The sequence below is a fragment of the Platalea leucorodia genome (assembly GCF_965183815.1).
Source record: "Platalea leucorodia genome assembly, chromosome: 7".
Classification (NCBI taxonomy): domain Eukaryota; kingdom Metazoa; phylum Chordata; class Aves; order Pelecaniformes; family Threskiornithidae; genus Platalea; species Platalea leucorodia.
This window is the reverse complement of record NC_138829.1, coordinates 61,560,577-61,574,022: the sequence shown is the minus strand read 5'-3', so window position 1 is coordinate 61,574,022 and position 13,446 is coordinate 61,560,577. Positions and strand designations below refer to the sequence as shown.

The 13,446-nt window shown below is 36.6% G+C and overlaps 1 protein-coding gene across 7 annotated transcripts in view; it reads left to right on the top strand.

Moving 5' to 3' along the window:
* IRAG1 (inositol 1,4,5-triphosphate receptor associated 1) overlaps positions 1 to 13,446 on the top strand; it is a 118,392-nt gene that overhangs the window by 41,809 nt on the left and 63,137 nt on the right. For all 7 annotated transcript variants that reach the window (XM_082316836.1, XM_082316841.1, XM_082316838.1 and 4 more), the window contains one exon: positions 6,509 to 6,621. The gene's annotated coding sequence lies outside the window, so the exon portion shown is untranslated. The remainder of the gene's footprint in view (positions 1 to 6,508; positions 6,622 to 13,446) is intronic.

The following is a 13,446-nucleotide window of genomic DNA, read 5'->3' as shown; positions in this document are numbered from 1 at the left end:
AGGGAGGGACACATGCAAACTTGGCAGGTAATGTATGCCAAGTGTGTATGGTGTTTGTAAACCTGAAAGTTTCTTCCCCAAACTAATGCTAAAGCATATTCTGTTGTGTTTAGTCATGATACAAAGTTATACTTTAGAATCATTTTGCTATCCCCTAATTTATGTGCAAATACACCTATCTTGGTGATTGTCGAAACAGAACTGCTATCTCATGGCTATAAAATGGGGTCCACTGAGCTAGTTCCTGCAATTTCTGCAAAAAGCAAAGGAGTTAAAAAGTGGATATAAATGGAGCCGGGGGAAGCATTTTATGTAGGGTTGCAAACTTTTTTTTTTACCAGTTGTAAGGATTTGCATCCTGGAAATGGGTACATGGTAGAAGTTCTGTGCTGCTGGGTCAAGTACAGCAATTGCTTTGGGGCTTGCCTTCAGAGTAAAATTATTACTGTTTATATAATTCTGCAGAATGTTTTGTAACGCTGAAGTTATACATGGGGAATTTGGCTCTGAGCCTTTGCTTTTGAAATCATCAGCAAAGTTTCCATTCACTTCAGTGTGGCCAGATCAAGCTCTTGGTGAATACCACAAAGGTAAAGGCTATGTTAGTTAGGAGGAAATAAGAGTCTGAAATCTAGGAGAATTTGAGTAGGAGCAGTGGGTCCATTTTCACCCATCTTGTTTTGAACTTAGAGGGATACACTAACAAATGGAAGGATCTGTAGAATGAGATCTGTTTCTGAAATTTTGGAAAAGAAAAATCCACTATTTCACTTTCAAATGTTTCCCCAGTTTCATTTCTCTGAAATGTCTCTGAAAAGGCCTTTTTAGAAGGAGGTGTATGTGTGCAGGTAGTGAAATATAATAAAGCATGATGTCGATTAACGTTTCCTGTTAAAACTCCCGAAGTTGTGCTGAACTGTGCTCTAACTGCTGAACAGAAAATTTAAAAATAAAATGTTTAACCATAAGTTGAAGGAGAGCTTGTGGAGAGGATGGGAAATAATTTAACAGTGTACAAAAATGCACACATGCTTCACAATTTCAGCCACTGAATTTCCCATATTTTTCTTTTTAAATAGTGAATGAATGTGACTGACCTCTGGGCTTATGAAAATAGCATGATACAATTAGGGGCTTAGTCGCAATGGGTGGAGTTTGCCCCAGGAGGAGGTGCTAAGTCAAGCTGATGTTCTGCACATCATCTCAGACTAAAACCATCTTGTAAGCAAATCTAAATATTGCGCTTAATTCCCTATGCAAGTATAGTTGTGCCTGTCATCTTGACTTCCGTGAGGGCTGTTGCAGTTAATAAACTTATCATTCCTATTCTTTGATAGGTGTAATTATCAGCATTGCTCTAAAAGCTGGTTTTAGTAAGGGCAGTAGTCAGTGGAGCAGACTGTAGAAAACGAAGCAGATGTATCAGAATTCCCAACTATCTTAGATACTTAAAGCAAGATTGGGAGACTTGAAAACTGCTCTGTGTTTATTCACTGAATTAAGTGAAAATATCTGTAAGGGACAGGAAGAAGGAGTTTGTGGGATATATTCTAAAACCTCAACATGTAAAACTCAATTTTTATCTGTGTGCTGAGCTTTTGGGACCTGTTTGAAATCTCTCCTGCATAAAACACAGCATTAAAATGTCCCTTCCAAAACTGATATGTTGTGTGCTAATGGAATAGATTCACTGGAATATTAACAACCTTGTACCCTTATAAGAAGGTCTCAACATTTTCTGTTGGATTCATGTTTTTTAAAAGTCTTTGACATTTCCTGTTTAACAGATTTTAAATGGTTTTTGTTGGTAAAATGGCAAACATCAACCATCCCACTCTACACAAAGCTGACATATAACCATAACAGAAAGGTGAATAATACCTAAAGATCCCCCAGGAAATCTGTCCTGTTGCTGCTTGGTATATCCATGTCTAAGAATGTGTTCAGAAATTTTCACTGATCACTTCTCGAAATGATAAAGAACTTAAAGGACCCAGAGAAAAACACTGTACCAGAGAAAAGTAGCCTTTCTTATCATCTTTGGAATGTGCAGAGCTTTGCCCATGTGCATGAACTAAGGGTCTGTCTCATTGGATTTTGATGCCACCTGAGAATCTGGCTCCACTTCATATGGAGATGATTTCCCTTTTTCTGTTGCTTAACAGGTAAAGATCAGTGCTGATGACAAGTGTTTTCCCTTCAGAGTAGGACCTTGCAAATTTGCATATCTTTTTACAAAATGGGCACAGATCAATATAGTTTTTCACCTGATCTTGTTCTCAGGTAGTAGTTAGTGATATGCTTTCTCAGAACAAAATCTTTTAAACTCACAATATGCCTTACTCTTCTCTGTCTGCTTATATGATACAGAGATTGTGAAGTTGAGAGGTTTTTTCCTTCCTTTTGAAGGTGGGTACTGCACATTCATCTTGTGTACTTATCTTCTGAGCATCTGCTTAGAAAATAAAACAACATGCCATTTTGACATCCAAGAAAGTGCTATAAAAAGTCTGTTGCTATGTTTAAATGCCTACACTCAGTTGCTATAGCAATAAAAATCTCAAAAATTATGTACAGATTGCCATAGTGCTTTACCAGCTCTTTCTGGGACAGGGTGATTGTGGGACTGAGAATACGACAAAGACGCTCAGTATATTAGAGGGCAGAGTTGCCACGTAGTTCCAGGTGCCCTGTGAGCAATTCTGTGAGCAAAATGTGGCCTAACTCTATAAATCCTATAGTGGCTGTGTCAAAAGGGACAGTTGGATCCCTACTTAATTGAGTTGCTTTTCCATGACTTACATGACAGAGTTCAATACTTTGAGCAACTTCCCATTTCTCTGCAAGAGAAGTTGCTGAAAATGTTGATCTTTCTCTAAATTCCTTCAATCCCATGATACCGAGTGTGAAAATCAGCATACAGAGTGCATCGGACAGTGTAGATTTCCTCTCTGTAACATTACAATAGTCAGTCCGAAACGCCTTTGCTCCTGAGGCAGCTATGGGAACACTGCTATCAAAAAGAAAAGAAATTAAATAGTAGCTAATGGAATCCTTAGCATCTCTCTGGGGCTCAAAGCCTTGAACATTCAGTTGCTTCTTGAAGAGAGCAGGAAATTCAACTTCCTTCATAAAACATAGCAAGTAAAGGAAGGCATGCTGTTTTGGCAACTATAAGTTCAGTTATGGAATTGAATTGTTACTTCAGGCATTTCTATGCCTTGTTCTCTCTTCTACTGAGGAACAAGTTAGACAGGGAAAAGAAGACTTGGAGAAATTGGAACCTTATTTGAAAGCAATATAACTGTTCTGTTTTCTTTGTTCCTAATTGCTTGGAGGATCCTCAAGGTTCAAATGAGATTGGCTTGAACTGCATAACAGTGTGCTGTTCAGTTTGAATATGGTAATCCACAACAGTCATGTAATTATTTCAAGTGTTTTCCTTAACATATGCTTTGAAGTCCAGTTGAGAGGTCTGATATCAAGAATGTATCTGTGGTAGAAATACATATTTTAAATTTTTGTTTCAGTTGTTAGATAGCGATTAATGTTCTTGTTCAAGGGTCACTATGCTGGTAAACATATAGATGAAGTGATTCTTAGAGACGCTATGGTACCCTGTAGTTTGAGGGCACACCTAAATCCTCTAATACTTCTAAGTACATTTGGGCTACTTTGTTTTTGTACAAAGTCTGAATAAACTACTACCATGTACATGGCTTATAGTTTTTTTCAAAATAAGAGTTGCAGTGTTACATAGATAGTAGCACCTCTCTCATTTCTACTACAGAATAGTTTGTATTTGCAACCTCATTACAGTATTTTTCTGTAACAAATTTTGAGCATCTTTGGGATTTAGTTTTAATATTTCAATTTTGGTTTTAACTGTTGAGAGATTTGACGTTTTGTAGCTTTATAGCTGCACAAACTTCCATGCACATGGAAGCATGCTTCTTTCTCAACCTCTATGTGGATTCTTTGTTTACTTTCCTTCTCAGCTGCTCTGCATGGGGCACTGCACAATCAACTTCCACGTAGGTTAAACAAAGATGTCAAAAATCTTAAACAAAGATGTCAACAGGACTGATTGTGGTTTTGGTTTGGGTTTTTTAACAGATCTCATAGAGAAGTCCAAATGTTAGATCCATAAATATTTATTGATCCTTGTTTATTAAATTTTTCTTAGAATTCCAGTGATTATCTTTTATGTCAAGCTTGGGAGATGCTTCTGTGGTTACACATCGTGTGCCTGTAAAATTAGCATATCTATGCTTCATTTACAGTAATGTAACTTTTACTGTTGACAATACGTGGTTATATGAATAACCTCACTGGGGAGGAGGAGAAGACAATGGGAGGAGGAGATGTGTGAAACTTCGAAACTGTAGCTTTTATGTTTCATGAAACTGTCAAATACTTGAAATACAGAAACCTGATCTTCCTTAGAACTGTGTCCTGTACGTATAGCACCCTCACCACGATTGTCACAACATCAGTGTATTCTGTATTTCAAAGCTATTCTGTGTAGTCTCTGTTTCGGATGCTGTACCCCTGAACTTGCATCTGCCATGGAAATGCAAACTGCCTGATACCAGCCATTCCCTGGGTCAGCTTTGGTTGAACCTGTTCACCCGCTTCAAAAATTATTGCAGTGCTGGGGGAAAGAGGGAGAGTTGAACAGACAACATGGCTGCTTAAGCTTTTTTCAAGGAAAAAAGGATTATATGGCTACTGGTTAGGGACACATTTCTCATTATATATTGTGCACTAGCTGCCTTTTAAGTGTTAGCTATGCGTTTATTCTTTCCAAAATCTATTTTTGGTCTTGTTTTCCTTGGAATAAAGATTGTGCTCTTATTTTGGTTGTCAGCCAACTATCCTTCCCCCTTCTTCCCTGTCCTCCCTTCATTCCCTCCCAGTAGCCTTTGAACTTGTCCAACTTGTTGAATTTGGCAAGAGAGGATCTCAAAAGTATTACATTCCTACAAGTGAAAATGAGTGGCATGGTAAGAGAGGAGAAACCCAGCTTAGTGCTGCTAAGGGGGAAAGGCTCCACTGTGAGCTGAAATCATCACTGATTCTGTTTTATCTGCTGGCTGGCAACCTGGCGTGTGTGAAGCTCAAAACCAGGCACGGTAAATGCTGTCTCTTGTCCCTCCAGACTGGCAGGAGACTAGGAGACAAGTGAGCTTATTATGATGAGGGAGATAAGATGTAAAATCATTAAAATAAAATACCTGAAGAACAGGTTTTGTTCTCAGCAACTTAGAAACAACTTGTTTCTTAATGTAGAGAGACATAGGTTACAAAACTGTTTGTGCGCTGATATCTTAACTTTATTTTGGAAAACTTTTGCAAATGTGTGTGAAACAGATCATGAAAGCTACATGCTGATAACTCTCCTGTGATTTCACACTAAGTTCTAATAGTTAGTGGCAGTCCATATGTTTGTCATCTTTCCAAAGCAGTGCAGAGCACTGTTAGACTGTAGAACAGACCCTCATCTATTTTGCAGATTTTTTCCATCAAGGCTGCAATGCCAAAATGGAAAAGATCTGAGGTTTCTGCAGTCATTGGGAACAGGCTATAGACTCTACTCGGTCTGCTCTTCAGGCATGTCAGTCAGGCTCATGGGAATGTTGTTAGTGGACAGGTTCTTCCCATGGCAAATAAATGTCAGCCAGCCGGGTAGAGGCAGCCATTCTAATTAGACTTTCCTTATATAACAGATGTTTTGAAGCTCAGCCAGGGAGAATAAAGTAATATCCAGAGACAGCAGCCCTCATCTGCTTTCTGGTCATTTGAAGAAGGCAGCTGAGGGTCAAGAATCGGTTCCCTGAAAATTTCCTTGCAACTGAAGTGGTTTCTCCACTGATGATGTCCCTTTGTACATATACAAGGTCAGTATGCAAGCTGTAAGGTTGATGAAACTCCAGGAGTTCCATGTGATGGACACTGCTCACTTGCACCTGCTCCTTTAGGTACCCTTTTAATAACCTGTCATAGATTTAGTTTTTTCTTGAAAATATACAGCAAAATACTGAACTCTTTCTCTGAAGATTACTTAGAGTATGCAAATATTGGTTTTATGGATCAGATCACGTGTACTTCATTTCCCCCCCCCCGCCCCCTTGATTTCATGGGTTTTGAATAACTGCAACTAAAAGACGCTCACAAAACCAAAGAGACATGGTGATCCAGTTAAAGAACAAGTTTTCTGGCTTCCTTCAGCTCACTTTAGAAATGTCTAGAGGCCCTTTTTGTTGAAGTTAACTTCAGTAAAAAATGGCAGAATAAGATCTCATTTGTTCTTAAGCAAACTGGCTACATACTTTATTTCTGTTAGTCACTGATTAGTTATTCTGTGATTATTTGAAAGAAATTAACATCCCGTTTTCTTTCTTTGCTTGATCATCTGTTTGGGAGGAGGTTTTTATTTTGCTTAAACAAACAAAAAAACCCCTTTTCTGTCTAGATAACATTATATTTGTTTCTTTTTATGTTTAAGACAGGAGGCTCCTGCCTACAGCATTCCAACCATCAGCCTGCTGAATTTTCCCTACAGTGCTACAGGGCACTATGCTGACCCTGACAGTTCCAGACCTTAAATTCGTCTGATAGGTAATACCTAGTTTTCTGGTTGCATTTTAAATTTTGCTTCTGTTATTTGAAACAGTTGGGCTAATTTCTCATTTGCGGGTCTCATCCAGTGAAGCTAATAGGAGTCTTGTGCATATAAGAGTTACATAGGTCAGCTACTTGTTATTCTGACAATTTTAAAAGATATTTCAGTCTTTTTTTTTTTTTTTTTTTTGGTCGATTAACGTGTATGTTGACGATTTGCTAGTTTTTAAAGTAAGTGCTGCTTCATAAACCAATTTTAATTAAATTGTTCATAAAAAATAGCATAAAAGTTACAGATGAGAAGATATAGAACACTAAGAAAATGTTTATATAACACCGATTTCTGTGTTTGTACACTCTTCTATTGAGGTCAACAGTGGTAGCTTACTGTCTGTGAAAATGTTAATCCTTTGCAGTCCAGATCAGAAACTGAAGTTAATGAACTAGAAGATAAAAAAATCATTGTTGGATTGCTTAACTAATAGCCAAAAGCTATATTTTTGTCCGTAACTATCAAACATAATTCTCACTGAGTTCAATGCTCCGCCTAGATGGATGTTCAGGGATGGAAGTTATGTCATAAAACTCAGTATGTAGCTGTGCATTCTTGCTAACTGAAAGTGTGGTATGGTTTGGATATGTGACAAAAGTGAGATTCAGTTCAGACGGGCAGAAGACCAGACAGCTACTATTAGATAACATGATGAGTTTTACTACAGTGAATTTAATAATTAGGACCTATCCTGAAGCAGTATTGCACAATACCAACATCTGATAAACAGTTCAGGTGAAGAAGTAAGACGCAGTGGCCGGTTTCACTTAAGTGCGTTGGGGAATGATCATTTCCTCTTCACAGTTGTAAATCTTAGCTATATTGGCAAGTGTTTATTTGAAAAAGCTGAAGAATTATGTTGCTAGTATTTCGAATGTTCTGAGGTTCTTAATAGGTCTTTTGCGAAATAAACACACACCCCAAAAAACCTCAGCTTTCCCAAAATATTTGTGGGATATAGTGAGAGATGAGCCGTTATACAGTGAAAATATATAGTGAAGAACCAGATCTCTTGAATAGTTCAGAACTGAACTGTTGCATCCCTCCCTTTCTTATACACATGGTTCTAGTGTTTTTTGCTGTGTTTGTGCTATGAAATAATGATTTAAATTGGTGAAATTTCACCGCTCAGTTGTAAAGATTGAGTAATGTACGAATGTAAAGCATATTCATCATGTTTTCATGTTTACAGACTGCCCTGAGGAATATTAACCCATCATAGTAAGGGTTACAACTGTGTAGCTTTGTTAAAGTCAATTGAGCAAATAACTTCTGCATGCCTTTGCAGAGTAAATTGACTAGAAAAGTTATATGACTTACTAATGCCTGGGTTTTGGCTTGGTATAGTTGCAGAAATACAAATGAAGACAGAGTTATGAACCTGATGAGTGAACTAAATAAAATTCCATTGCTCCACTCTGCTGCAAAAATTGAAGGAGAAAATGTAATTTTTAATACCAAAAGTACTACTATTGTGTAATTGGTTACTCTGTCATTGAATATTCATGAAGCTCTGCAGTACAATGTTCAGTAGGGTATTGGTTGTAATTAAAACAAGCTATGTGTTTGAAATTTGTTCTTTGCTTCAACTTAGTTCAAAAGCATGCTTAACATGTATTTAGAATTGAAGTGTTTTTTCTTTCACGTGGGTGATAGAAAAGTGTGGTACCATTCACTCAGGTTGGCAAATTAATTGTTATGGAAAGTATTGTAGTTGCCCTGTTTGTTTATCTCTAGATTCTGTTGCTTCTTCAGCAAATCATTTCTGAGTTAACTGGATAATGAGAATTTTGGAAAAAAATCATAGCTGGCTCCTACTTTAAATTTAAATAATTCCTTTAACAAAAACACAAAAATGTCATGTTCAGTTAGTAACTTTATCCTCTTCATTCTGTAAAAATATACTTTTTTCCTCCAAGAGGGTTAAAAACAAAACACTTGGAGGGAACACTTAGAAAATGAATTTGTGGGTTGCCACTAAGCGCCATGGAAATTAAAATAAACATTGTTCTAACTAAGAAACATTAACAACAACAAAAAAGTTTGTGTTGGAAAAAATCTTTACATGCCTTAGAAACATGTTCAACACAATTTGACGTCATCTTATTTACACAGATCAAACAGTATCATTGTTATTAATTGATCTTTAGATGTAAATTTTTTTTTGCATAGACGTAGACATTGTATATCTTGTTTGTTAAGCTAGCTTGGCAAGTGTTACTTGTTCGTAGTCAGTTGTTACGTATTATAAAGAAGAAATAAAGGAAGGATAAGATTAGTGGAACATACATTAGGTGTTTATAGAAAATCTAGTTCTAGCTTTCTTATCTCTTTCCATTTGTGAGGCAAAACTATTGGGAAGATGGTTTCCTAATGACTGCAGCCTGGGATTTGGATAGAAGAGAAGAAAGAGAATTAAGATTTTAATTCTTAAGAATTTAATTTCTTAGCCAATAAAATTAAGAGAAGGATAGAAGCTATCTCTCTTTAGCCCGCTGTTCCTTCCTTGCCCCAAGCAATTTATTTAGAAGGTAATCTGAAGTAAGTCAGGAAAGGGGGTTATATAAAAAATGTTAATTTTAACCTTAATGAAGTTTGTCTCCCTGGGCTTCCCCTGGAGTCAGCTGAGAAGAGAGAGGTTTCTCCAGAGAGCGTACATTAAGTTCCTGATTGTAGGGCAGGAACTTAAGTTGACTTAGAAACAAACAAAAATCCAAACCAGCCAACTAAACAGAAAACTTAGCCTAAGGCCATTTGTCTTCCTAAAGTGAGTCTCCATGAAAGGTCCTCTTTCTACGTATTCTCATGCTTCTCAATCTGTTGAAGGCATGTGGTATTGTAATGACTCTCTTATTGAAGATGATGTACAGAATGAAATAGGTCTAGGCTCTTTTTCTTCTCTTACTCCTTCTCCTGCAGAGAACACCAAATTTGGTGTTACTGGTTTTGGTAGAAACATCTGAAAGAAATCTTAGCTCAGTATTTAACAGCTGTATCCAGCCATATCCAAATTGATGAATCTCTGAATGAAAACAGCATTTTCAGTTGACAAGTAAAAGCAAATATCTGCGTTGTCTGTAAGGAAAAAAAATAAAAAAACACATCCCAAAAAACAAACAAACAAACAAACCAAACAAAAAAAAAAACAAACAACTTCCTCAGCTTATCAAGGTTTCTTTCTTTATATCAATGCTAATAACTATAATAAGACTAATGTAAAGCTAGTGTTCACTTTGGTTTAACTGAATTGATAAGAGATATAAGTAAACTGGAGAAAGTTTCATAATGTGTACCAAAACACAATTTCTAAGGCAAAACTGCAAACATTAGAGCTTCAAGGGGAAGAAGGATACCGAGATGAGAATTTAACTTTTGGATGATGGAAAAACTGTCTTTTGAAAAGTTCGCTAATGCTTTTTTTTTTTTTATGTGCCAAAGCAAAAACAAGTTACAAACCCCTCTTCTTTTTCCTTGGAGAAATTCTCATCGTAGTGATAGAACAAACAAGTTATATTTTGCTCCTACTTTGTAGCAAATGTGGATATATTTTACTTAGATTAAGTTCTCAATCCTGATGATTTTTAATTGCAAGAAAATATACCATTTTAAATGCTTGATACTAAAGTGTTGTGTTTGTATCACAGAAGCTTTGAACTTGGAATACATATGTGATAAGGATGGTGACTAACATTTCATAACAATTCCTCCCTGGGCCAAACAAAGACAAGAACTGGAATAAAATATTTTAAATAAAAAAAGGCATACCTGTAAAACTGACTATGGAAGCAATCACACAAGGTAGACTAAAATTACATGTATTTCCTTTATAATAAATCTGTTGCTTTAATGGTGTATAAAAAATTATTTTGTAGTTTAATTAAATGGAATTATTCTTAGGACAATTTCTCTTTACAGCCAAAAAGAGGAAATACAGCAAAACTCTAATGGAAGCAAATAATTTTCAATAAATTAGTGACATAAGGCTATTTTCTATCCTCAGACATTCATTTGCAATTTGTAGTTTGAGAATGCATGTACAAAAAAGGTCAACAAGCCCAGCCTTAACTCATTTATCAGTATTATGTTAGGAGTGCTACGGTTTTGTGGGACAGATTCTCACTACGGAGAAATCTATACTTTGTGTGCCATAAAGGTATAATTCAACCTGTGTTTGACCCACCTCAAGTTGAAGAGGCAGTGAACTGGAAAAGCGTATTCCTATCCAAACCAATTCTGCATGAATATTAACTGTTACTCCACTTTTTCTCTCCTTTTCCATGATAAATTTTAAAACCTTTATCACCAGGATTGAAAAGAATTGTTTGGTTACTTTCTCAAAATAAAGCTTTACTTAGTTTCATGAGCTGTTTCAGGTGTAGCTACCCGTATGCATTTTGATATGTAGCTGGAAAATTATATACTTTTCTAGAAAACATGATGTTTCATTTAAAATTATTAGGTTGAAAAGGAGGCAGTATTGCAGCTCCTTACTAGTCTGTTATCAAGAGATGACTGTTTTTCCAAAATTTTCATACTGGCCATATCCTGAGTAGTCAAGCAAACCTCTTGTGATGTCAGTGGGTAAGAATTTTGGCTTTTTTATTTTAGAAATATGAAAAACTTTAAGTTCCTTAATCTACAATTATTGTGCTTATATTAAGAGACACTTCCCTTCCCCTACCCCAAAAGAGAGATACTTGCTGCTTTCCGAGTAACTGTGTTCCGGGTGAGGGTAATCTTGGAGTAGGCATTCAGAGACCACGAATGAAGCATAATAGCTCTTTTAAAAACGAGAGTCATTCCCTGCTTGGTATCATGTTCCTTTGCTTGTCTGTGCTCCCAAGATTTGATGTTAGTAAGCTTTCCTTGCTTAGTTCTGTCCTGAAGCCCTTACAACAGGAGGACAAGATGTGGTCCCCTAAGGTTAAAGGCATAATATTTAACTTAGTGATGCAGCAATCCAGCACAGGGAAAACTTGGAAGTTTAGAGGCAAACAAAATGTACCATCTATCTCTTCAAAGCTTTTCTGTAGTGAGTGGAAGCTTTGATTGTGCATTTTATTACTGGAAAAGAAAGTAGGTTGCTTACAAAGTTTGGTAGACAAGAATTAAATATAGTTTGTCTACTTTGATCTTGTGCAGGGACTGTTAGTTGTCTGTGTACAGTTAGTCTATGATGTAGAATCTAGCAATAGCGCCTGAGAAGTTATAATGATATATATTATCTCTTCATTGTTAAAGCAATCTCATTGTGGAATTTCTCTTATAGATTCAGCTTACTAGGTATACAAGGGAAATATTGCTTACGGTGTGAAATAACTTCGAGAGTTGGAAAATCATGTGGCTCATATATAGTATTTCTAATTTTTTTTTTTTTTCAAAATTTGAATACCTCAGGGCAGAAGGCCATCCATCATATCTGAGCCCAATTTTTTTTTTTTCTTAACATTTCCTTGTTTACTAAGACCTGATTTTTATACTGGCTGAACTAGAAAGAAACATTAATTAGAGAAAAAGAAGAGAGACTTCCAGTCTCTATCTCAGAAAGTTTGATTTATTTCTTTGCACTCTACTGGTGTAGATTCTGTGGGAGAAAAACAGTGGGAGTTGCAAGAGCATCTTAAAACATTCCCCCAGTTTGTACGACTGATTTGAGAAGAGATTATTTTCATGTTTTTTCTGACTCAGCCACATGTGAGTCGTTGGGAGCAGGAGTGTAGGCAGCACTGTGCAACTGAATATACGTGATAGGTAAGGCGATGGCAAAGGAAGAAACTGGTAGGCTAAGATAATAAGAAGGAAAAAAGATGGAGAATGGCAATAATCCTTTGTAATCAAGGCACGTGTAAGCCTTCATGCCAGTCTGTTTCTGGATCTTTTGGAGAAAGAAAGAGGGGAAGAAGATTCTATATTGATTTTCACCTGTCTTCTATTAAATAGTATTTCAGTCAAACAGAATTTTCTTCATACAGCTATAAAATTGGGAATGTCTTTTAGTGTGTGTGTGAGCAAATGTGTGTATGTACATGTAAGACTGCAAAGTTTGAAAAGTGCTGGCTCACTCTTTTCACCTGTGAAATCCAGTACTTCTTGTATGATAAATCTTAAAGAACTGAAAATACTTCCATCGTCCGGCCTGCCACCCAAATAGCCTCTTAAAAACATCTGAAGTCTGTTCATATGCAAGAATCTAAAATGTGACAAAGCAGGGAGATACCAGACATTCTTCAGACTGAGATATGTTTACTTCTTCAAGAAGGCTACTTAGGAATCCAGCACAGTACCATCCTATGGCAGCAGGATCTTAGTCCTGGATGTGGTCTTAGCATGTACTGCCTTGTATTGACTAGAAAAATGTAAGAGAAAGTCTTTTTCTCCCATTACTTTCTTCTCTCCGTTGTTCAATTCATCCCTTCCATCAGCATTGCTAATTACTCATAATGGGCGTAAAGGCAATTTTCCTTTGTTCCATTTCTCAATCAGTTTCTTTCAGAAATTGAACCTGCTTCCACCAGTGAACATTAGAACTACGTATCCAGGTCATGCAAACCATTCACCTAATCCCACATGAGGATCATGTTTATGTTACGCCAAAAGCAGGAACATTGTTTAACCCTCACTATTTTCAACTATCTGCTGATTAGGGCTTTCCAGGATCAGAGGCTGTATAACTACTACTGTACCTCTCCTCTGAATGCATCTAATCTCTTTTTGAACTCACTTATATGCTCCAATTCTTTCACAACTTCCTGTGATAACAAATTCAATTA